The 26,399-nt window shown below is 48.6% G+C and overlaps 1 pseudogene; it reads left to right on the forward strand.

The window, feature by feature from the left end:
* LOC141021751 (uncharacterized) overlaps positions 1 to 26,399 on the forward strand; it is a 273,970-nt pseudogene that overhangs the window by 14,753 nt on the left and 232,818 nt on the right.

Here is a 26,399-nt window from a genome sequence, read left to right on the forward strand (position 1 = left end):
CACTTGTGTTGAGGTCAAGATATTCCATTCCAACCACATGAACCTTGATCTCTAGCCTTCCTCAAGTTGTTGTCCACTCAAATCTTCTTTCCACCAAATCCAATCCTATGAGAGAGAGCTGAGTGTTGGGGAGACTACCATTTGAAGCACAAGAGCAAGGAGTTCATCATCAACACACCATTTGTTACTTCTTAGAGAGTGGTGTCTCCTAGATTGGCTAGGTGTCACTTGGGAGCCTCCGACAAGATTGTGGAGTTGAACCAAGGAGATTGTAAGGGCAAGGAGATCGCCTACTTCGTGAAGATCTACCCAAGAGAGGCAAGTCCTTCGTGGGCGACGGCCATGGTGGGATAGACAAGGTTGCTTCTTCGTGGACCCTTCGTAGGTGGAGCCCTCCGTGGACTCGCGCAACCGTTACCTTTCATGGGTTTAAGTCTCCATCAACGTGGATGTACGATAGCACCACCTATCGGAACCACGGATAAAAAATCTCCGTGTCAACATTGCGTTTTCTCCCTCAATCTCCTCCCTTTACCTTCATATGCAATTGCTTTACATTCCGCTGCTATACTCTTAGAATTGCATGTGTAGGTTGATTGCTTGACTTGTGCTAAGTTGCTAAAATCTGCCAAGAACTAAAATTGGGAAAAGGCTAGATTTTTATTTGGTCAAGTAGTCTAATCACCCCCCCCCCCCTCTAGACATACTTTTGATCCCACAGGTTGTCAACCCCGTTGTACTCATTAATTGCAAAGATTAATTCTAGTAATGATGGATGATAGAGGCGAGGGTGTCCCGATGTTTCGATGAGATAGCTATTGTTTTATGTGGGAGTCGACTTTGAAGATCCGACTACGAATATGCGAAGAAGTCACGCCTTAGCAATCCCTAACCCAAGTTCCGAGGGGTTATTGACCATGCCGGAGCACGATCAACCTGACCACGAGGGTCTATTTCCTGCAAGCAAACGAAGAACAAGCAAGAAACTGAGATTGAAATCTGGATATTGTGAATATAAGATGAAAGCTTTATTGATCAAGGTGGGGCTCTGTGACGTCTTTCTCTCGTCGTTGAACACAAATGAAGTACGTGAAGTTGCAGCTATGGCAAACTTTTAATCTAAACAAAACCCAAAGTCTAAACGGTGCCCTAAGGGCTGTATATATGGAGGAAGAGGGGGGGATTTCGTGGCCCAAGAAGGAGGGGTCCGAAACCAACCCTATCTCTTGTTTCCCCACTCATACAGACTCTAAAAACAGCCTATACTCAAGTATTTCAAAATTATGTGGGCCTGGCCCAATAATAAGGTGACGCAGCACCTATAATAGCCTCTGGACGAAATTTATGAAATTGCAATCTTGTATATTTCGTCCAAGGCTTCATGCACTCATTATGGTGGCTTCAAAGTCCTGAAATCATCACTTGTAACTTCGTTCTTGTTCCCCTTGCGCATGCCATCATCTCGATGCTTGAACTTGCTCCAAGGTTCATCTTTCTTGTCCAAGCTAGGCCCTTCCTTTGTAAGCAAAACAAATGTGTCCAATTTAGGCAGCATCAGATTCTCATGAACATTAGAATCGTTACCAAGAAACGAAAGTACCTAGTAATTCAATTGGCGTTCGTGAGCTCCAGTAGTTGGTCCAGTATGTATAGCAGCAGGGGCTGTGGGTGTAACAATGGTATTGATGTCCTCATCATCCTCCCCTTCTTGAAATGAAGTTGTCCTCGACGGAAGCTCATCTTCCTCACCCAAATAAGGCTTCAAATCGGCAATGTTAAAAGTGGGACTAACCCCAAAATCTGCAGGCAGCTCAATTTTATATGCATTATCATTTATTTTCTCTAACACCTTAAAAGGACCATCAGCACGTGGCATTAGCTTTGATTTGCGCAAATTAGGAAATCTATCTTTACACAAGTGTAACCAAACAAGGTCTCTTGGTGCAAACACAACACGTTTTCTACCCTTATCTCCAGCAAGTTTATACTTAGCATACATATGCTCAATGTTCTCCTTAGTTAACTCATGCATATTAAGATAAATTCAACATGTTGTTTAGCATCAAAATTAACCTTCTCCGAAGATGGAAGAGGCAACAAATCAATAGGTGCACGAGGTAGGAAACCATACACAATTTCAAAAGGGCACATCTTAGTAGTAGAATGCAGCGAACGATTATAAGCAAATTCAATATGAGGCAAGCATTCTTCCTACATTTTCTTCTTATTCTTCAAAACAGCCCTAAGCATGGTAGACAATATTCTATTGACTACTTCAGTTTGTCCATCAGTTTGGGGGTGACAAGTAGCACTAAAAAGCAGTTTAGTCCCCAACTTAGCCCATAAACATCTCCAAAAGTGGCTAAGAAATTTAGTATCAGGATCTGAAACAATAGTATTTGGCACACCATGCAAGCGAATAATTTCACGAAAGAACAAATCAGCAACATTAGCAGCATCATCGCTTTTATGACATGGTATGAAGTGTGCCATTTTCAAAAATCTATCCATGACAACAAATATGCTATCCCTCCCCTTCTTTGTTCGAGGTAATCCTAAAACAAAATCCATAGATATATCCACCCAAGGAGCACTAGGTATAGGAAAATGCATATATAAACCATGAGGATTAAATCGTGACTTAGCTTTTTGACATGTAGTGCAGCGAGCAACAAAATGATCAACATCCTGTCTCATCTTTGGCCAAAAGAAATGTGTAGCAAGTATATCCTCCATCTTCTTTATGCCAAAGTGTCCCATTAATCCTGCTCCATGCGCCTCCTGCGACAACAAAAGATGAACGGAGCTAGCTGGAATCCATAGCCTTTTAGCAGGAAATACAAATCCAGCGTTAACGACGAACTCGTTCCATGTTCTCCCTTCTTTACAATTCTGCAATACACCTTTAAATTCAGCATCATGCACATATTGATCTTTGATGGTCTCCAAACCAAATATTTTAAAGTCAAGTTGTGAAAGCATAGTATAACGATGAGACAATGCATCTGCAATAAAATTTTCTTTACCCTTCTTGTGTTTAATGACATAAGGGAAAGTCTCAATGAATTTAACCCATTTAGCATGTCTACAGTTCAGTTTTGCCTAACTTTTAATGTGTTTAAAATATTCATGATCAGAATGTATAACAAATTCTTTGGGCCATAAATAATGTTGCCTTGTTTCTAAGGTCCGAACAATAGCATATAATTCTTTATCATATGTAGAGTAGTCTTATTAAAATCAGGAAGTTGGAGTAGAGGAGCATGTGTCAACTTATCTTTTAATACCGTGAAGGCTTCTTCCTGTGCAGCAATGGTGCTCAAATCTCTCACAAAATGCCTATAGAAACCAGCAAGGCCAAGGAAACTTGACGGTGGAAACGACACCTATGGGATCACGGGGAATCCCTTCTATGGTCGGCGGGCGCGGCGCAGTGGAAAGAGCGGGTTTAAGAGATCAACACGGGAAATTTTTCCAGGTTCGGGCCGCAAGTGATGCGTAATACCCTACTCCTGCTGGCTTGTGTTTATCTGGTGTTCTTGGACTAGCTACAAAGCGTGCAAGGTCCAAAAAGTATGAATCCTCTCTCTATACGCCGCGGGCCTCCTTTTATAGTCAAAGGGGCTGCCACAGTGGCACACAGGAGGTGGAACATTGTACAGTAGTCGAGTTTATCTCTGGCACCTAGAACAAAACGCATTAAATGCGCTACTTAGGTGTCCTCTTATTTTATCAGGGACGACAATGAGGCCCGTCCCGTCTGTCGCCGCTTCGCCTTGCTCCGACACGCGTCCAGGCCAACGATGCATGCAGCACCATGTAGGCTGGCTGGCTGCTGAGCTGGTGTGGTGGCAGGGTCTTCACGAAGATCTGCATGCCACCACGTAGGTGCTTGACTAGTTGGCTTAGGAGCCACGTACTACCACATGGGTACCTGCTTAGTTGGTGGGTCGGCCGCTGAGCTGGGTGGGCGATGTGGCGGCAAGGCCTTGCAGCGGTCTTGCTGATATTCTCGGCAAGGGTCTTCCGGGGGCTTGTGGGCGCCCTCGGCAAGAGTCTTGCCGGGGCCTCGTTGGCATCGTCGGCAAGGAGCCTCGCTGTTGTCTTGTTTTCTGGTTCCTACCTAGGCCTCGCAGGCTCTTTGTCTTCACAAAGATCTGCATGCCACCCTGGAGGCGCCTCCCGAGCCTTGGTTCCAATGTGGTTGACGGCGTCGGAACTTTTAGACTCAAGGGTGGCGGCCCCGTTGGTGTTGGGCAAGTTGCCCCGGCAAGGCTCTTGCCGGGGCCGTGAAGACCGCCCCGGCAAGGGCCTTGCCGGGGGAGTTTCACCTCGCCCCTCTGCTCTTCATGCTTCTGGTCTTGAGCACAGTTCTGGTAGTCTTGTGACTTTGCTTCCTCTTCTGTCCCGCCAAGCGCGGCTACGGGTGCGTGGCTGCGACTGCCCGCGCACAAGGGGTGCAAAAAGGACCCCTACTTTTGTACACCGACAGGAGTCGGGCCTGGGCCACATATAAGCGCGGGGCGTTATTGGGCCAGGCATAGAATGGTGCGTGGGCATGCGCGCGGCGGAGTTTTATCGCAGTAACTCCCCTGCCAGTTGCGCTTCCCCACGATCTGCATTGAATGCGTGACGTGGGGGTCGTGCATGGGGCGGTTGCAGCACGCTTGCGTCACATCATGGTAAATGGTAAAGAGGCGGGCCATGCCTTCCCCTAAAAAGGAGAGACCGCAGGCGCGCTGCTCATTTACCCCATGTACCTTCTCCAATCTCGGAACCGCTGCTCCCTTCTTCCTCCTCAAGCTCTTGCCTTTGCTCGCCACCGCTGCGCCCCCACTGCCCTTAATCCTCCATCCCTCTCAGTCGCCATGGCGCCCAAGACAGGCAAAGGCAAAGGGGTGGCCAAGGACGTCAGGGAGAAAGAGGCGCCGGAGAGCGAGTTGGCGGTGCTGCGGACGCAGCACGCCTATTTCCCCTCGACAGTCGATGTGGTCGATCTCAGGGACTACTTCAAGCCCCTGTGGGGGAGGGCGACGACGGGGCACCCTGCCACGCACATCGTCCCTGCCGATTTCTTCAAGGCCGGCCCAAATCGGTATCCCTTCTTCGTCGATTACATTTCTTGCGGGCTCTGCCCCCCTTTCTCTGATTTCTTCAACAACATCATGCCCACCTACGGCTTTCACCTCCTCGACTTTACGCCGAACGCCGTGGCGTGCATGGCCCTCTTCACCCATCTCTGCGAGGGCTTTGCCAGAGTGCTCCCTAGCACGGCGCTCTTCCGCCACTACTTTTATCCTCGCATCCAGCTAGGGGATGCTATTTCTGGGTGCATCACCTGGATCCCGAGGACCCAGGAGAAGGGCACGTACCCGGCAGGTGCCCAGAAGGAGAGGTGGGACGAGTGGCGGGGCCGGTGGCTCTGGATCAGGGAGGAGGATCCGCAGGAGTTCTATCGAGTTCGTCAGAGCCCGCCGACCCGCAGCAAGGACTGGAGCGACCTCGACGCCAACGACAAGAAGCTCACGGTCGCCACCACCAGGATCCATCGCCTCACCATGGCCGAGCTCACCCTTGAGATGATTGGGGCCGATTTCATCCGTCGCCGAATCACCCCGCTGCACAACAAGGGGAGGCCGGCCTGGGACTTTAGGAATGCGGCCGACGTCATGAGGCTCCACCCTGGCCTAAAGCATAACTTCACGGTGCCGGGGCATGCCCATTTTTGCCAGAGGCTCTTCCAGCTCAATGTGGACAACGACGGCTGGGCCGAGAGGACCGGCAAGGCCGCGAAGACCGGCGAGGCTGTCGAGGGGCCCCTGTTTGGGTTGCCGGCGGGAGTGGTCCCACTGAGAAACAACTCTCGCCGGTCCGCTATCATTGCCATGATGCCAGATTTCAACGCGCACGGCCTCGACCCGGCCTGGGCTGAGCCGCCAGCAGAGAAGGTGCAGGAGTTTTTCGACAACTTGTCGGAGGGCTATGTCCGCAACGAGCCGCTGCTCATCCCCGACACCACCAAGGAGGAGCTGGACTACATCCCGCTAGGGCGGCGGAGGCGGCGCTTGCCAAGGAGGCCTGCAGCGCCAGTGCCATGGAGGACGAGGCCGAGGCGGCCGCGGAGGAGAAGGAGCTCGCCCAGTGGGCGGAGTCTGCCAGCGAGGCCAGCAGTGCCGGCGCCGGGGGCCCCCTTATTGAAGACGTGGGCAACGAGTCGCCCGTAGAGGAAGCCAAAATGGACGACCCTTCGTCCGCGGGGAAGAAGCGCGTCTTGTGGCGGGCCCGCTCCGGCGAGTCGGTCCGGCCCGGCAGGACCGTGCAGCGACAACCGGCTCAGGAGCAGATCGTGCGCCAGACGAGGGCGATGAAGGCCCTGGCAGCGAAGAAGACGGTGAAGGCCGTGGTGGTGAAGAAGACGGCGACTGCCTCCTCCTCGTCCAAGCGGCGCCAGACCCCATCTCCTTCTCCCCCTCCCTCGGATAGCACCCTGGAGGCCTAATTCGACCTCGGATCTTTTAGCCCGAAAAGGAAGAGGAAGCCAGTGGAGGGGGAGGTGGAGGACGAGTAAGTATTTCGCCCCCCATCATCTCCTGACCTTACGCCTATGTTATCCTCCTTTGATTTGGTGTGGTCTTCACAGGGACATGGAGACGCTCGCCCAGAGGGTGGCAAAGAGGGCCAAGGCCTCGACGGGCGACGAGCCCCCGGCGGGTACTTCGCGTACGCCAGTGTTGGTGGAGAGCAGTCCGAATAGCAGCCCCTAACGCAGCCCCCACTTCAGCCCCCAGCATGAGCTCATCACTCACTCCTTCACTGATGAACATTGGGGTGTGAATTCTTGATGCTGACCTTGCCGGGTTTGCAGGAGGAGAACAGCAGCAGGAGGAGCCGCCGAGGGCCACTCCCAACATGCCACCCCCTCGACTACACCGCCCACAGGGGCGTCCCCGGCAAGGGCATCCACCACCGAGCCCACGCATATGGAGGAGGAGGGGGTGAGCTTGGGTGCCGGTGGTTCTGCCCCGGCAACGAATGCTGGCGGGGATGGCGCCACTTCTTCCCAGCCTGGTGTGGGTAAGTCGTTTGCTTCTCGTCCCTGTTCTTTCTTCTTTTTGAACCTTGACCTTGGCCCCGCATCATTCCCCTTCTTGGTATCCAGACCCTTCCTCGGCGGACCGGGAGGATATTGACACCGTCATCGAGGAGGTCGCCAAGGACGCCGAGGCTGAGGCCGACAAGATTGCGGCCGAGGAGGCCGCCAAGACCGCCGCTAAGGAGGCCACCAAGGGGCCTGCCGGGGATGCCGGCAAGGCCGCTGCCGAGGAGGCCGGCAAGGGGCCTGCCGGGGATGGGGTGGTTGACTACCAACCTTCCTCCTCTGCTGCCTCTGGCTCGGGCAAGTACTTGAAGGTGGGCGACGACCTGTTCGTCCACCTCCTATGGACGGCGAGCACCAGGGCGCCAACCAAGGGGGAGGTGTTTGACGACAAGGCGCTCGCCACCGCCGAGCTTCAAGTTGTTGATGAACCGAGCACCGGCGGTGGCAGTTCCCAAGAGGAGCAGCTTCTTCGGGCCATGAGCGTCAACTTCTAGAAGCTCCAGGCGCTCCACCGTGCCCGCCTGGACAAGGCAAAATTCAGGAGGGCGGCGGCGGACAAGGCGGGGGGCGGATCTTGAGGAGGGCATCACCGAGACGCAGGCCTGGTTTCGCGAGGCCCACGAAGAACTAAGGGTTGCCCAGGGTTTGCTGGCTGAGCGCAAACAGGAGCTCATCCTGAAGCAGGCCGACATCGAGAAGGCCCAGGAGGCGGCGAAGGAACAGGCCGCCAAGGACGAGGCCATTCGGCATCAGCACCAAGCTCTGCTGAACTCCCAGGAGGAGAACCTCGCAGCCCGTGAGGAAGCGCTCGCCGCCACACTCCGTGGCAAGGATGAGGAGGTCGAGAAGCTCGTCATGCAGCGGACCCAGGAGCTGGAGCAGAGGCACAAGGAGGCACTCAATGCTCAGGCCCTGGTCCATGCCGACAAGGTGAAGAAGATGGAGCTGGACCGGGAGGAGCTGAAGAAGGTGGCCTCGGAGCTGACGAAGGAGAGGGACACGGCCAACCGTTCTTTGGCGGATGCCCAGGCCACTGTCTCCGACAAGGCCAAGCTGCTCTCCGAGGCCAACGACTCCATCAACGATCTGAAGTTGAAGCTGGACGGCTTGGAGGGGAAGCTTTCGGAGGCCGGGGCTCGTGAGGAGACCTTGAACAAGGTCCTGGACGACGAGAAGCAGCTGCGGAGGAATGATGCCGCCGAACATGAGGAGTACGCGAAGGGCATAAACCTTTGGATCAGCCGCCTTGTCGACGTCGCCGACAGGATCACCACGAAGCTGGCCGCCATGGGGATGCCGAATGTCAGGTACTCCTAGGAGCCGAATGTGAGTCCCAATGCCAGGCTAACTCTATTCTTCGAGGGCTTCCTTGGAGCCCTGGAGCAGCTTCGTTGCAACCGAGCGACCTCTCTGGCCAACGAGGCCTGGAAGCTCTGCCGGGGCGCCCTGACCAAGGTCCCCACCAAGGTGGCGTAGTGGAACCCCAACGTCGACTTCGCCGCCGTGTTGGAGATCTTGCCGGAGGATGTGGACCTCGCGGCAATTGAGGAGCGTATCGAGGCCATCATCAAGCGCGTCGACGGGGTACGGAGGGTGGAGGGCCAGCGCCGAGACTAGGCGCCCCGTTTCCCCTGGCCGCTGCGAGTTCATAACCAAGACGATTTTATCTTAAGTTAGAACCGCAGCAACAATTGATGTAATATAACTCTGCAGTACTTTTTAAACGATGCATGCTATTTTCCTGTTCGATCTTTCCTGGTATGTACGCCCTACGCTTAGTTGGACAGGCTTGCCGGCGCGTAAACCCAAGCCACGGCGCTTTGAGGACGGATCCTTAGCGGCCTGCCGGGTGTGCTTGCTGCCGGGCAAACCACCTTACCGCTCTCAGTGCGGCCGCTTGAACTGTTGAGCAGACTCGAAACATGACAAGGGCGTTGCCAATAGCGGATAGGCCACCATGCCGATCTCAACACGGCCGCTCGAACTGTTGAGCGGACTCGAAACAGAACAAGGGTGTTGCCAATAGCAAGAGGGTCCCATCGCGTGCAGGTTTCCCATACAAAGAGCGAGATCTTTCAAGGAAAATAACTTTCTAAAAGAAAAAGGAATTACTCAAGGTTTTGCGCGACTTAGCTTTTTGCGGCCATGCAGATCATCATTGCTGCTGCGGACGGCACCAGAGTGCGGCTGATTGATGCCGCCTTCTCTTCTCGGGCCACCGCAAGGAGGGAGTCGATAGGTTGGCTCCAAAACCGGGTTTCCACAGCTTGTGCCCCCTACCTGGCGCGCCAAAGATGTCGGTGGAAACGACACCTTTGGTATCACGGGGAATCCCTTCTATGGTCGGCGGGCGCGGGGCTGTGGAAAGAGCAGGTTTAAGAAATCAACACGCGAAATTTATCCAGGTTCGGGCCGCAAGTGATGCGTAATACCCTACTCCTGCTAGCTTGTGTTTATCTGGTGTTCTTGGACTAGCTACAAAGCGTGCAGGGTCCAAAAAGTCCGAATCCTCTCTCAGCACGCCACGGGCCTCCCTTTATAGTCAAAGGGGCTGCCACAGTGGCACACAGGAGATGGAAAGTTGTACAGTAGTCAAGTTTATCTCCGGCACCGTAGGACAAAATGCATTAAATGCACTACTTAGGTGTCCTCTTATTTTATCGGGGACGGCAATGAGGCCCGTCCCGTCCGTCGTCGCTTCGCCTTGCTCCAACACGCGTCCAGGCCAATGAGGCATGCAGCACCATGTAGGCTAGCAGGCTATTGAGCTAGTGTGGTGGCAGGGTCTTCACGAAGATCTGCATGCCACCACGTAGGTGCTTGACTAGTTGGCTTAGGAGCCACGTACTGCCACGTGGGAACATGCTTAGTTGGTGGGTGGACCGCTGAGCTGTGGCGGCGACGGGGCGGCAAGGCCTTGCCGCGGTCTTGCTGATATTCTCGGCAAGGGTCTTGCCGGGGCCTTGTGGGCGCCCTCGACAAGAGTCTTGCCGGGGCCTCGTGGGCATCCTCGGCAAGGAGCCTCGCTGTTGTCTTGTTTTCTGGTTCCTACCTAGGCCTCACAGGCTCTTTGTCTTCACAAAGATCTGCATGCCACCATGGAGGCGCCTCCCGAGCCTTGGTTCCAATGTGGTTGACGGCGTCGGAACTTTTAGATTCAAGGGTGGCGGCCCCATTGGTGTTGGGCAAGTTACCCCAGCAAGGCTCTTGCCGGGGCCGTGAAGACCTCCCCGGCAAGGGCCTTGCTGGGGGAGTTTCACCTCGCCCCTCTGCTCTTCATGCTTCTTGTCTTGAGCACGGTTCAGGTAGTCTTGTGACTTTGCTTTCTCTTCTGTCCCGCCAAGCGCGGCTGCGGGTGCGTGGCTGCGACTGCTCGCGCACAAGTAAAGGGGTGCATAAAGGACCCCTACTTTTGTACACCGACAAAACTCCTCACTTGTGTGAACATTTTGCGCTGCGGCCAACTCTCAATAGCTTCAACCTTGGCTTTATGAAATTCAATTCCCTATGGAGTAACAACATAGCCCAGAAAAGATACTCGGTCAGTACAAAAGGTGCACTTCCCAAGGTTACCAAACAAACATGCATCACGTAGAGCAATAAAAATAGCACGTAAATGTTCCAACTGTTCCTCCAAAGATCTGCTATAAATCAATATATCATCAAAGTAAACTACCACAAATCGTCCAATGAAAGCACGTAAAATTTCGTTCATTAATCTCAAGAAAGTACTAGGTGGATTAGTTAACCCATAAGGCATGACTAACCACTCATATAATCGAAACTTAGTTTTAAATGCAGTTTTCCATTCATCTCCCAATTTCATATGAATTTGATGGTATCCACTACGCAAATCAACTTCGGAGAATATTGTAGAGCCACTAAATTCATCAAGCATATCATCTAGCCTAGGAATAGGATAACGATAAAAAATAGTGATTTTTAATGCCTCTACAATCAACACACATATGCGATATACAATCCTTTTTTGGCACTAGTATAATAGGAAGAGCACAAGGACTAAGAGATTTGACTATATGACCTTTGTCGAGCAGCTCCTGCACTTGACGCATAATCTCCTTCATCTGCTCTGGATTGGTACGGTGTGGCGCATGATTTGGCAGCAAAGCACCGGGAATTAAGTCAATCTAATGTCAAATCCCTTGAATAGGTGGTAATCCCGGTGGCACGTGATGAGGACATCAATACCATTGTTACGCCCATAGCCCCTACTGCTACATATACTGGACCAATTACTAGAGCTCGCGCACGCCAATTAAATTATTAGGTACTTTCGTTTCTTGGTAATGATTCTAATGTTCATGAGAATATGATGCTACCTAAATTGGATACATTTGTTTTGCTTACAAATGAAGGGCCTGGCATGGATAAGAGGGATGAACACTGGAGCAAGACCAACTGTAAGTGCATCTAGTGCCACCCCTAGTTGGTTTTGGAGTATTGACGACAAACCTGGTTGAGGGACTAATGTGTTTGTGAGAATTGCAGGATAACACATGTAGTAGTCCCTCATTGATTCGGTTTACCTACCGGAGATGACCCCTAAAAATGTGTGAAGACATTGAAGACAATGGTGGTATGTGAAGATATTCACAACGAAGATTATGACTTGAGAAGACATTCACGTGAAGACTATGGAGTGCGAAGACATAGCTGTTTCGTAGTTTCCTTTTCTTCTTTGTTGAGTCATATGAACCACCGTACTGTTAAGTGGGGTCCAAGTGAACAAAGTCAGAGTGACTGAAGTGATGCTCAGCCAAATCCTATGTCTTCGAGCAAAGACAATGAGAGCAAATCTTATCCAGAGTCGGATAAGTCAGCTTTACTTGTAGCCCAAGTCAAGCTGCCGCGTGTGTTTGAAATCTGACCGTTGGAACACGTGTCAGTTTCTTAGTGACCCAGGGTCATTTCGGACAAATCAGGTCGGGTTGTCTCCTGGCTATAAATAGCCCACCCCCTACACCATAAATTGGTGGCTACTCAGAGTTAGTGCACGACTTTTGTCGTTTGCGAGCAACCCACCTCGAAGCCTTTGAGAGAGAGAAATCCTTGCGAGGACATAGCCCAAAACACCCAGAGCCAAAGAGTGTTAGGCATCACTGAAGTCTTTCTGTCTGAGTGACCTGAAGACTTGTTACACTTGAGGACTGTGAATCCTCCAGCCGGTTAGGCGTCGCGTTCTGAGCATCCAAGAGTCATTGTGGATTGCCGGTGAACAAAGTCTGTGAAGGTTCGGAAGTCTGAAGACTTACCAGAGTGATTGGGCGGGGACTGGGTGTCCTTAGTTCAAGGGGAATAAGGTGAAGACACGGTCTTCTGAGTTGAATCTCAGCCTCCCTAACTAGACGTACAGTTGTCACAGCAACTGGAACTGGTCCAACAAATCACTGTCCTCACCAAGCAACTGGTTCTATCTCTTCCCTCACTTATTTATAGTTTGTCTTCGTGAAGTCATTTGCATGCTTGCCTAATCTGTTTGACTTCACTGTGTGACGACTATTGTGTTTGGCTTCATACTCTCTTCCATCTTGATCCATACTACCTAGCTGCTAATAGTCTTCGTGCTTTAGCTTCATTACTTGCTTGACTATGTCTTGTCTAGTGTAGTCTACCGTCCGCTGCATGTCAATAGGTTCATTTCTATCGTTTGTCTTCAAAACTCCCATGTTTTGAGGACTTTCATAAAAATCGCCTATTCACCCCCCTCTAGTCGATAACTAGCACTTTCAATTGGTATCAGAGCAAGGTACTCCCTTGCTCTGTGTGATTCGGTTTAACCACCTGGAGTTTCAGCTATGTCGACTGCAGGGATAATCAAAGTCTCCGCTGTGTGCCCTATCTTCGATGGCACTGGTTACCCCTACTAGAAGAATAAGATGCGCATGCAACTTGAAGACATTGATGTCGATCTATGGTATGTCATCAAGAACGACATTCCCAAGACTGGTGAAGGTGTCACCCCTGCTGATGTCAAGAAGTTCGTTCAACTGGTTTCTACTGCCAAGAACATCATCTGTGGTCATCTGCCAAAGGACAGTATGGTCGTGTGAGTGCTCTAGAAACGTCGAAGCTAGTCTGGGACTGGCTCTCCAAGGTCAACGAATGCGTCTCAACCCAGAGAGATCAAAGGATCAGTGTCCTTCGCAACCGCTTCAAGAGAAACGACGATGAGAATTTCCAGCTCACGTTTGATCGCCTCACTGACATCACAAATGAGCTTCATGCTCTTGGCGCCACAGAGATCACCAAGCACGAAATCGTCAAGACACTCCTAAGATCACTTGACATCTCGTTTGACACCCTAGCCTTAATGATCCAAGAACGCCCTGACTTCAAGACACTCGATCCGTCTGACATACTTGAGAGGCTCAACACACATGAGTTTCAACTATCTGAAAAAGAGATATCTATGGTCCCAACTATGGTCGAACTCGCGCTTTGAAGGCAAAGGTTGTTTCCTCATCTGAAGAAGAATCTGACTGCAGTTCTGGGGATCCTTAAGACATTGGAAAGGATCTTGCTATGCTCGTGAAGAAGTTCCAGAAATTCACTAAGAAGAAAGGCTTCAGAAAGTCTTCAAGATCCAGCTCGAGGAATGATGATGCTTTACTCATGACCACAAGAAGAGAACATGCCACAAGTGCAAGAAACCTGGTCACTACATCTCTGAGTGTCCACAATGGGACAATGAGAACAAGAAGAAGAAGAAGAAGAACCAGGAATATGATTCTGATGACAAGAAGAAGAAGAAATCCTCAAAGTCTTCTTCCAAGTCTTCCTCCAAGTCTTCATCACATAAGAAGAGCTCATCTGGCAAGGCTCATGCTTTTGTTGGCAAGGAGATGGATTCAGAGGAGGAGTCTGCTTCTGAGGAGGCAGAGGTGGAGTCTGAGGAGGAGTCCGACTCTGGCGTTGCAAGTCTGGCTCTAGCCACAGCCTATGTTGCCAAGTCCATCTTCAATACTGAAGACAATGGCTCCGTCACCAACGCTGATGCTAATGACAAGGATGACTCTGCTCCCACCTACTGCTTCATGGCACGTGGTGCCAAGGGAAAGGTCTCCAGCCTAAAATCAAAGGCGTCTGATGCTTATGTTGGGGACCTAAAACATCTTGTGGGGCGCAAGATAAAATGCCCAGATGGTCTCACTATGTATTTTGTTCCTGAATCACTTGCCAATCATCCTATCAGTCCTAACCTTCATCTGAGCTTTGATAATCCTCTTGTTCGTCAAATGTTTATGCTTCACAATACTCTTGGTGAAGTCTATCCCCCTAACTGTACTGTAGGGTATGACACCACATGTTTCAGAATGGATTATGGACAGTGGCTGCACTAATCACATGACTAGTGATCGAAGTCTTCTCATGGACTCAACCTTACGTCCATCTGACAAGAGCCACATCACATTTGCTGACACTGGTAAAAGCAAGGTATTGGGTCTAGGTAGAGTTGCAATCTCAAAGGATCAGCACATGGATAAAGTGATGCTTGTTGAATCCCTTGGTTTGAACTTAATGTCTGTCTCAATGCTTTGTGACTTGAACATGATTGTGATATTTGGAAAGTATCATTGCCTTGTTCTAATGGAATCTGACAAGTCTCTAGTCTTTGAAGGGTATCGGAAAGATGATTTGTACATGGTAGATTTCTCCGCAGGACCACAGCTTGCCGTGTGTCTTCTAGCAAAAGCTTCAGAGTGCTAGCTCTAGCATCGGAGGCTAGGGCATGCTGGCATGAGGAACCTGTACATTCTCGCAAAGAAGAAACACGTCGTAGGCATCAAGGGCGTCAAGTGCAAGAAAGATCATCTGTGTGGTGCCTGCGAAGCTGGAAAGATGATGAGGGCCAAGCATCCCTCGAAGACAATCATGACGACATCTCAACCCTTCGAGCTGCTACACATGGACTTATTTGGCCCTACTCACTACTCTACTCTTACTACCACTGCTTGCCCCTATGGCTTCGTCATAGTTGATGATTATTCAAGATCTACATGGGTGCATATAATCCTCTACAAGACTGAAGTGCAGGATGTCTTCAGACACTTCGCCAACCGTGCCATGACTAACTATGGCGTCAAGATCAAGCATATCAGAAGTGACAATGGCACAGAGTTCAAGAACACCGGCCTCGACCTTTACCTGGATACATTGGGCATCACTCATGAGTTCCCAGCTCCGTACACACCTCAGCAGAATGGCATCATGGAGCGCAAGAACAGAACACTCATTGAGATGGTTCGAACAATGCTTGATGAATACAAGACTCCAAGAAAGTTCTGGCCCGAAGCCATTGATACTGCATGCCATGTCATCAACCGTGTTTATCTTCACAAGCTTCTAAAGAAGACATCCTATGAACTCCTAACTGGTAAGAAGCCAAATGTTAGTTACTTTAGAGTATTTGGTGCCAGGTGCTGGATCAAGGATCCACATCACACTTCAAAATTTGCATCAAAAGCACATGAAGGTTTTATGCTTGGTTGCGGAAAGGATTCGCACTCCTACAGAGTCTTCAACCTCTTTCACTATAAAGTGGTTGAAACTGTAGATGTGCGGTTCGATGAGACTAACGGCTCGCAAAGAGAGCACCTGCCAAATGTGCTAGATGAAGTTCCACCTAGTGAATCCATCAAGCTCATGGTAACTGGAGAAATCATACCGTCTGAAGCTCAGGCTGAAGAAGAACTTATCATTTCTGCACCTAATCAACCTAAAGAAAATGCTCAGCCTGAAGATAATGCTCAAAATGAAGACAATGATCAACAAGAGCAAAATCTTCATCCAGTTCATCCACGTGTTGCTAATGAAGTGCAAATTGAGAAGACAATTGACAGTATCAATGCACCTGGTCCACTCACTCGTTCAAGAGCAACGCAACTGGCAAATTTCTGTGGGCACTTTGCATTTGTCTCAATATCTGAACCCAAGAAAGTTGCTGAAGCCTTCATGGAACCTGAATGGATTCAAGCTATGCAAAAAGAGCTTCAACAGTTCAAGCTGAACAATGTATGGGAATTGGTCAAGCGTCCTGATCCTTGTAAGCATAATATCATTGGCACCAAATGGATATATCGCAACAAGCAAGATGAGCATGGTCAAGTTGTCAGAAACAAGGCTCGTCTCATTGCTCAAGGATACACTCAAGTTGAAGGGATTGACTTCGATGAAAAATTTGCTCCTGTGGCTAGGCTTGAAGCCATTCGCATACTGCTAGCCTATGCAAATCATCACAACATCCTTCTGTATCAAATGGATGTGAAGAGTGCCTTTCTCAATGGCAAGATTGAAGAAGAAGTGTATGTTGCACAACCACCTGGCTTTGAAGATCCAAAACATCCTGATATGGTATACAAGCTTAACAAAGCACTGTATGGCCTCAAACAAGCCCCTCGCGCTTGGTATGACACACTCAAAGACTTCCTGAAGAGCAAAGGCTTCAAACCTGGTTCCCTGGATCCCACACTCTTCACGAAGACATATGATGGTGAACTGTTTGTGTGCCAAATATATGTGGATGACATTATCTTCGGCTGCACTAACCAGAAATACAGTGATGAGTTTGGACACATGATGCAAGAGCAATATCAGATGTCCATGATGGGTGAGCTTAAGTTCTTCCTAGGTCTTCAAATTCATTAGCAAAGCAATGACATCTTTATATCTCAAGAGAAATACCTCAAAGACTGCCTAAAGAAGTTTGGAATGCAAGACTGCAAAGGTTACACGACGCCAATGCCAACCAAAAGTCATCTGGGTCCTGACGCTAATGGTAAAGAGTTCGATCAAAAGGTATACCGTCCATGATTGGTTCTTTGCTTTATTTATGTGCATCTAGGCCAGATATCATGCTTAGTGTTTGCATGTGTGCCCAATTCCAAGCGGCACCAAAGGAATCGCATCACTTAGCTGTGAAGCGAATTCTTCGATATTTGGCTTACACCCCCACACTAGGATTATGGTATCCAAAGGGCTCAGAGTTTGATCTAGTTGGATTCTCGGATGCTGATTATGCTGGTGACAAGGTGGATCACAAGTCTACATCAGGCACATGTCACTTTCCGGGACGATCACTTGTCTGTTGGTCTTCAAAGAAGCAGAATTGTGTGTCTCTCTCCACTGCTGAATCTGAATACATTGCTGCGCTCAGCTTCTATGGATGAACCAAACTCTCAAGGACTATGGCATCCATCTGAAACAAGTACCACTGTACTGCGACAATGAAAACACCATCAAGATTGCCAACAACCCAGTTCAGCACTCGAAGACAAAGCACATTGATATACGTCATCACTTCCTCAGAGGATCATGTCATGAAGGAAGATATTGATATCATTCATGTCAACATTGAAGAGCAATTGGTTGATATCTTCACAAAGCCCTTGGATGAGAAAAGGTTTTGCAAGTTGCGGTGTGAGCTAAATATCTTGGAATCCTCAAATTCCTGTGATTAGGTACACATCACTTATGCATGTTGATGACTTAGATGTGCAACACACGAAGTAATGTATATCTTCAATCAATGAAGACATACACTCTAAGTGTGAATACATTAATGCGGAATTTGACTTCGGAGCGCCACAATAATTGTGCGCCGTGTCTGGGTCTAATACTTCCTATACGGTGGGTAACGCCTCCACCAACCTCTTGTTTGGAGTGTTTCATTTGGCGTTACATTTGCTAAGTCTTCGCATTTGATTTCTCTTCAACATTGATTTATCTTCATGTTGTTCTTCACTTTGTTGATTTGGTCTTACTCAGATATATATATATATATATATATATATATATATATATATATATATATATATATATATATATATATATATTTGTGTTATGTCCTCTACAGCATTCACTTATAGCTATGTCTTCTCATTTGAATCTTTTGGACTAAGTGAATGTGATCGGACCCTAACCTCTTCTATGCTTCTACCTCAAATTCTATCTATCCAAATCATATGCATTCTATTGAAATCGTCGAATGTCTTCTCTGTGTCCTTGTCAGCAGAAGATACAGAGACAAACATTGAATCTGTTTTAATGCTCAATCCTTATTGCCTGAAACCTGGAGAAGTCGGAACGACCACCCGACAGTCCAGGCGTGCGTGGGAACATGGAACAACTTCCAATGTGTTGCATGTTCACCATGTGTCCCTCAGATGTGAACCGCCAGGGGCACCTGCGTAATTGCATTGTGCTGTCCCTCTCCTTATAAATACACATCACATCACGGTCAAAATATTTCTCCCACCTCGCCACCTCGCACAAACACTAGCGCCACCGCTAGCTCTCGACGACGTCGGCAACGAAGCGCTTAGTTGCCGCGACCTCACCGACGCCGTCCTCACACCGGCCGCGGACCTCGTCTCCTCTACCGCCGCCGTAGGTGTCTTCCGTCGCCGAGTTAGGGCACGGAAGATCGAACTGCTCGGCCTCCTACTTCTCTCCGTCTAGCAGTTCTTTGTGTGGTAATTAAATCTTACTTTTACTGCCTTTTTGATCCGATAGATTCATCCTTCTCCACCAAAAGTGGTTTCTATGCCTACAAAATTGAATCTATCTTGTTCTGCATCTCATATCATGCCTAGTATATACACTTATGCTTCCCAACAAGTTAGATTCCTCACTTGTACCTATTCTTGGATTCGTACAAATCTGGAACCAACTCTCACCAAATAAGTGAATGCCTTCGCACTATGAGGTCAATGTCTTCAAACCGATTTATCTTCAAAATCTTCTAAGAATGCATATGACCTCTTCCCCTTCCCTCGCATCTCTAATGCTATCACAGGTACATGTCCGTGGGAGAATCCCTTGGTTCTCATAGTCTGCATTCATTTGCAGAATTCTTACAATGTCACATCAATTCTCTGGAAGCCAGTTTTTGTCTGACCAGCAGACGGAAGCCTTTGCAAGCTTTGAAGCCATTCAGTTTGAACTACATGGCCACTGAAAAGTCAGCAAGAAAGGGGGGCAGGCAGAGCCGCGGGGGCACTTCAATGGATTTGCCTGAAGATCTCTATGAGTTATACAAAACTGATCCTCAAGAGAGCTATGGCCAACGCAAAACTCGAATCCAATGGGTTCGAAGATATTGGGCCGAGCAATGGTTCAAGTACAGATTTGTCACCAAGGAATATGCTGAAAAGAATGCCATCAAGCGTCCTTGGGGGATATTCTCTATAGAAATCTTCAACCCAAAACCAAATCTGAAGCTATTGCTCAGGGTTTCTACCCTTGCATGGTCCGTGGACCACAGCCTGCTGATGCCGACCCATCATCTCTGTTATGGTGCCGTGAAGATAGTTTGTTCAAGCGCAACTACAAGTTTGCCAAGGATTCTGCAGTTAAAACAAGAAGTGTCTCGGCTGCAACTTCAATCCAGGTCCTTCTGCTACTAGGGCTGATGGCACACGTGATGCCAATCCCAATGTCATCGGCCCCTTCGACAACTTTGATGGTCTCCTCTCCTACATCGCCGCTCAGAGGGCCATAGTGGATCAATCTGGAGATGATGCTGATTCTGATGAAGCTCCTGCTCCGCCAAAGCCACAAAAGCAAAAGAAACCAAAGGTTTCGAAACCTGCTGCTGCACCAAGCGCTTCGCGTGCGAAGCCTTTGGCCATTGCACCTCCTGAAGCCAGTGTGCAGTCAGAAGATATTTCTCGCATCTCCAAGACCGAGAAGAAGAAGAAGCCCATCCAGATCTCCGGTCAAGCACTGACCCCAGCTGCTGTTCTGAGGAACGAGAATGAAGCCATTGATCTGTCAAGTGATGAAGATCTTGGCGATGACGCTCTTGAGCTACTGATAAAGAGCAAGCAAGAGGCGGAGATCTTCAGTGATCTGCCCCTCTTCGATGTGGACATCTTGAATAACTTCATTGATGAGTGGTTTGAAAATCGGAGCCTCAGCATCAATGATCTTCAGCTTCCAATTGGCATTAGTGTCTCCTTCCATGGAGCCATTGCAAATGAGCTAGCTCTGGCTCAGGATATTGTTGAACTTAAGAACAAAATTGACTATGAGAAGCAAGGTTGTCAGAATCGTGATTTTGAATCGGATCGTAGCTCCGATGGTAGGATCGCAAATCGTAGAATCTTCACTATGAGGATCGTAAAAACGTAGATTCTATGAACTAAAATCATAGAATCATAGGGGTTAGTTTGGATTGTAAAGACGTAGAATCGTATAACAGAACCACGATTCTGACAACCTTGATGAGAAGGCTCAGTTCAAGAAGCACATGGCCAAGCTCAGCGTGGCTGATGTTCAAAACTTCAAGCAGATGCTGCATGACCTCAGAGAGCAGTTTCAACAGAAACGTGAAGCAGCAAAAGGATCAAGAGAACATATGAAGCACTCCGCTGCAAAATGTGTTCAAGCTCACAATGAAGCAGAAAAGCGCAAGGCACTTGGGCGTCCTGGCATTGACCCCAAGATGGCTGCCAAGAAGAAGAAGCCAGCTGTGGCACAAGCTGAAGCGTCAGGGCAGGAAGCACCTCGCATTGTCTTCCCTGCCAGCATGACAGTCAGGAAGCCTAACGTCCCCATAGTTGCTTCGGAACTTAAGAAAACAAGGACAGCCGAAGCCCGAAAGCGCAAGAACAAGAACACCACTGACGATGCTCCACCGACCTAGAAGAGAAAGACAAAGAAGAAAGATCGGGCTGCTCCCACAGAGCCCCTTATCGTCGAGCCAATCTCAGTTGCTCGTCCTGCGTCTGAACACTGAGAGCGTTAGTTAATTGTTCACGAGCCTGCTACCACAGAGGCTCCTGAAGCTGAAGACATTCCAGCTGTTGACCCCACCGCAGCTGAAGACATTGGTCCCCAAGACAATGTAAATGATGATGAAGTCCTTCCTCAGATTGAGCACCAAATGGTATCATCGCCTGTTCTCACGAACAGCGAACTCATCAGCATTGGTCGTCCTTTGACGCCAATTGCTCAGGATGATTCATGGGCTGATCACCCTCAAGACTGCCCCCGTCAAGAAGAATCACCAAGTACTCCCCCAACTCAAGTCACCACTCCGGTGCTTGATGATGATGACTATGTGGTCCAGCTAACTCCCTCTCCACAAGCGTCACCCGCATTCCACAGGCTTCGCAAAGGACCAAGGCCACAAGTCACTCTTTTGAGTGTTCCAGAAGGAGAAGAGCACCACAACTCAGTATCATGACAAGTGTTTCCCGAAGCCACTCCAACTGTGAACATCTCTACGTCTAAAGCCAAAGCTGCTGAAGACATTCCGGCTGCATCAGCCGATGATCAACAAGAACCCCGACAAGAAGAAGAGCGTGTTGCCACACCCCCTATCACCCAAGATGTTCTCGAGGAGAACGAGTCTGTGCCCGACCCTCCAGCTACTCAAGTGGAGGTTGAAAACATTGTGGCGGCCACCAACAACACTACTGAAGCCAATGACGTTGTCATGGCTGAAGCTCATGTGGCGCCTGACGTGGATATGGTGCCTGAAGCTTCTAATGCACCTGAAGTCAATATTGCACATGAAGCCATTGTACCACTTCCAGCCCATGTCAATGCCGATGCTCCTGTACCACCTCCAAGGCATCACGCTATTGAGCTGGAATTTGATCGTGGCCAACCTGTCATGGTTCGTTGGCCTATTCTGGTTCCCCTCCTGCTCCCTGACCTCAATTTGATTATCATGTGGAGCACAGGCCTCAGGTCCAGAAGCCAAAACCGAGGCTGCCTATGTTTCCAGGTACAGCAACTTCACTAGGATCGTTTAATGTGAATGGCTTCATTGCACACAACACCTTCTTTGATAGCGACAAGAACCCATACTCGAAGCCAAGAATTTCATCTGATCGGTTCTGGAGCTATCAGCAGCGCAGTTACTAGTCTTGTGTTCTTTACGATCAAGGGTGCATCTTTCCCCATATGCATCTAGACTGCGAAGCTATTGCTGGCCTGCCCTGCTTGGAAGAAGCACTCGATTACTTCAGAGATGCTGGCCTTCTCCAATTTGTGACTGATAAAGAGCACTGGAACGAAGAGCTTCTCCTACAATTCTATGCCACCCTCCACATTCGCGGCTACAACAGGGATTCTAAGACATGGATCCTTGAGTGGATGACAGGCAATGTACACCACGAAGCCAAAGCTCTTGATATTATTGAGCTCACTGCCTTGCCCACTCCAGGTGAACTCTTTGAACCAGGTTGTTAGCTTCACCGCAATGCTTTGGAGAGCATCTTCTAGAAGCCTGAGCCAAACATGAGCCAAATGCTGAGCATGATGAAGCCACTGCCACGCGATGCTGAATATCCAAGGGAATTCTTTGTTGAAGACCTAGAGTATCTGCCCCACACTATTTATCATATTATCAGGCGAACTCTATGGCCTGTCAAAGGACATTCTCCTGCCGCGAAGCTTGAAGGAGCAATGAAGACATTGGTTTTCTATATCTTCAATGGCATTAGCTTCAATGCTCAAGACTTCTTCATCAGGCAATTAGCTGCATCTGGCTCTGATTTATTTGGTCTGAAGTTTTATGCTCCATGGGTAATGCGCCTCATCAAGCTTCACTCTGCTGTCAATTATCAGCCCTCTGCGCGCAACCACATTATCTTCTTACTAGAGGTTGATATGTCTGTCCAAGCCATACACCCAGAACCTGCCAAGGAGCCAATTTATCTTCACAATGTCGATCGTCAAAGTTTCACTCAACCAATTGAAGGAGTTCTTGCTGCAACTCATGTTTATCCTTTGGCTGGACATACACGTGCACCTCATCGTGCCCATACTGAAGCCACTGAAAGCACAATTGCTCAAAGGCCTCGGAAGCGTTCTCGTGTGCTCAATGACCGAGAGCTTCTCGTCGCCCTGCATCAAAAACAGGATAAGCATCATTACTGGCTGAAGTGTCAGATGCAAAGCCTCTTGGTGCATGTTAATCGCATTCGCAACTTTGCCACCAAGAATGCATTTGTCACTCATGAAACCTATCGGCGGTCGTGGAAGAGTCTGACATTGCTGAGCTCTGAAGATGATCTTCAACAAGATGGCTTCACAGAGAGATTTAAATTTGACTCCACTCCTCCCGGAAATGTTGTCTTGCGACGGACTCCCTCACTCGAAGACTCTGAGTACTCCTCCTCTGCGGCAACTGTTAATACCAGAGTCTTAGATGATGAAGATGATGCTACGTCGCCAACTACAACGTCGCCGATTATCGACACTGCACCAAGTTCTTCTCCACCACCGAACCTCAACGACGACCCTGCTGCTTCACCTACTCCTCATGGGAACGAGTAGAAGCTCTATGTCTTCAAACCTTTTTGGTCCTTACTGACAAAAGGGGGAGAAGCATATGAGTTGATAGTCTTCAAGCGGGTCCATATGGGTGGTTGCTATACTCTTGCCAAGTGCTTACAACTCTCGCTTTTGATACATTTGGTTCTTTGAGTTGTAACACTTAAATTTGATGGCCGTCTGCTACTTTTTCTGCTATTCTGTGATGCGACGATAAATCCCGCATGTGCGATGATAAATCCCGCACGAAGTCATTTCGCAGACGTCCATTTTTCATTGTGCATGTCATTACCTTAATTATATCCTTTCATGCATGATGAATTGTCTTCATTAGTTGAAGAGGATCTCCACAAGTACAACCTGCCATGTGCATTTGCATTCAAAAGCAAAATACTTATATGCACATCTAGGGGAGCCTTTTGCTACTTATGAACACAATATCTTAATCCTTTACAATTTCACATACTTTTATCCCCGTTGAAAACTTCAACCAGTTTGTCATCAATCACCAAAAAAGGGGAGATTGTAAGTGCATCTAGTGCCACCCCTAGTTGGTTTTGGAGTATTGACGACAAACCTGGTTGAGGGACTAATGTGGTTGTGAGAATTGTAGGATAACACAGGTAGTAGTCCCTCATTGATTCGGTTTACCTACCGGAGATGACCCCTAAAAATGTGTGAAGACATTGAAGACAATGGTGGTATGTGAAGATATTCACAACGAAGATTATGACTCGAGAAGACATTCACGTGAAGACTATGGAGTGCGAAGACATAGCTGTTTCGTGGTTTCCTTTTCTTCTTTGTTGAGTCATAGGAACCACCGTACTGTTAAGTGGGGTCCAAGTGAACAAAGTCAGAGTGACTGAAGTGATGCTCAACCAAATCCTATGTCTTCGAGCAAAGACAATGAGAGAAAATCTTATCCAGAGTCCGATAAGTCAGCTTTACTTGTAGCCCAAGTCAAGCTGCCGCGTGTGTTTGAAATCTGACCATTGGAACACGTGTCAGTTCCTTAGTGACCCAGGGTCATTTCGGACAAATCAGGTCGGGTTGCCTCCTGGCTATAAATATCCCACCCCCTACACCATAAATTGGTGGTTGCTCAGAGTTAGTGCACGACTTTTGTCGTTTGAGAGCAACCCACCTCGAAGCCTTTGAGAGAGAGAAATCCTTGCGAGGACATAGCCCAAAACACCCAGAGCCAAAGAGTGTTAGGCATCACTGAAGTCTTTCTGTCCGCGTGACCTGAAGACTTGTTACACTTGAGGACTGTGAATCCTCCAGCCGGTTAGGTGTCGCGTTCTGAGCATCCAAGAGTCATTGTGGATTGCCGGTGAACGAAGTCTGTGAAGGTTTGGAAGTCTACCTTGAAGACTTACCAGAGTGATTGGGCGGGGACTGGGTGTCCTTAGCTCAAGGGGAATAAGGTGAAGACACAGTCTTCTGAGTTGAATCTCAGCCTCCCTAACCAGACGTACAGTTGTCACAGCAACTGGAACTGGTCCAACAAATCACTGTCCTCACCAAGCAACTGGTTCTATCTCTTCCCTCACTTATTTACAGTTTGTCTTTGTGAAGTCATTTGCATGCTTGCCTGATCTGTTTGACTTCACTGTGTGACGACTATTGTGTTTGGCTTCATACTCTCTTCCATCTTGATCCATACTACCTAGATGCTAATAGTCTTCGTGCTTTAGCTTCATTACTTGCTTGACTATGGCTTGTCTAGTGTAGTCTACGTTCCACTGCATGTCAATAGATTCATTTCTATCGTTTGTCTTTGAAACTCCCATGTTTTGTAGACTTTCATAAAAATCGCCTATTCACCCCCCCCTCTAGTCGATAACTAACACTTTCACCAACCATGGAGATGATGGCATGCACAAGGGGAACAAGAACGGAGTTACAAGTGATGATTTCAGGACTTTGAAGCCAACATAGTGTCACACCCATGATGCGGCTATATCTCCCACGTGTAGAGGCACGAATTAGAGGCATAACCGCATGGTGGTTTTGTCGCAAGAAGGATCATCTTCACACATGAACAAGAATGGGATAAGGAGTTGGCTTACAATCGCCACTTCACACAATACATTAATTAAACATACATCATTCAGAGTACACACATAGCCCGACTATGGACGATTACAAATGAAAAAGAAGACAACCCCAAATGCTAGATCCCCGATCGTCCCAACTGGGTTCCACTACTGATCATCAGGAAACGAAACATAGTAACGACCAAGGTCCTTGTCGAACCCCCACTTGAGCTCTGTTGCGTCACCAGCACTGGTATCAATGTCACCTGCAACTGTTTTGGAAGTATCTGTGAGTCACGAGGTCTCAGCAATCTCAAAACCCGCGAGATCAAGACTATTTAAGCTTATGGGTAGGATGGGGTAATGAGGTGGAGTTGCAACGAGCACTACACAAATATGGTGGCTAACTTACGCAAATATGAGTAAGATGAGAAGCTACGCAACGGTCGAGAAGCTAGAAGTGATCAAGAAGCGATCCTGAAACTACTTACGTTCATACATAACCCAAACCGTGTTCACTTCCCGGACTCCGCCGAAAAGAGACCATCACGGCTACACACGCGGTTGATGCATTTTAATTAAGTCAAGTGTCAAGTTCTCTACAACCAGACATTAACAAATTCCCATCTGCCACATAACCGCGGGCACGGCTTTCGAAAGTTTATACCCTGCAGGGTGTCCCAACTTAGTCCATCACAAGCTCTCACGATCAACGAAGGATATTCCTTCTCCCAGAAAGACCCGATCAGTCTTGGAATCCCGGTTACAAGACATTTTGACAATGGTAAAACAAGACCAGCAAGACCACCTGACTGTGCCGACAAATCCCGATAGGAGCTGCACATATCTTGTTCTCAGGGCACACCGGATGAGCACTCCGTACAACTAAAACCAACCCTCAAGTTTCCACGAGGTGGCGCTGCAAAGGACTCTAGTTCGGACCAACACTA

Source organism: Aegilops tauschii, chromosome 4, assembly GCF_002575655.3.
Source record: "Aegilops tauschii subsp. strangulata cultivar AL8/78 chromosome 4, Aet v6.0, whole genome shotgun sequence".
Classification (NCBI taxonomy): domain Eukaryota; kingdom Viridiplantae; phylum Streptophyta; class Magnoliopsida; order Poales; family Poaceae; genus Aegilops; species Aegilops tauschii.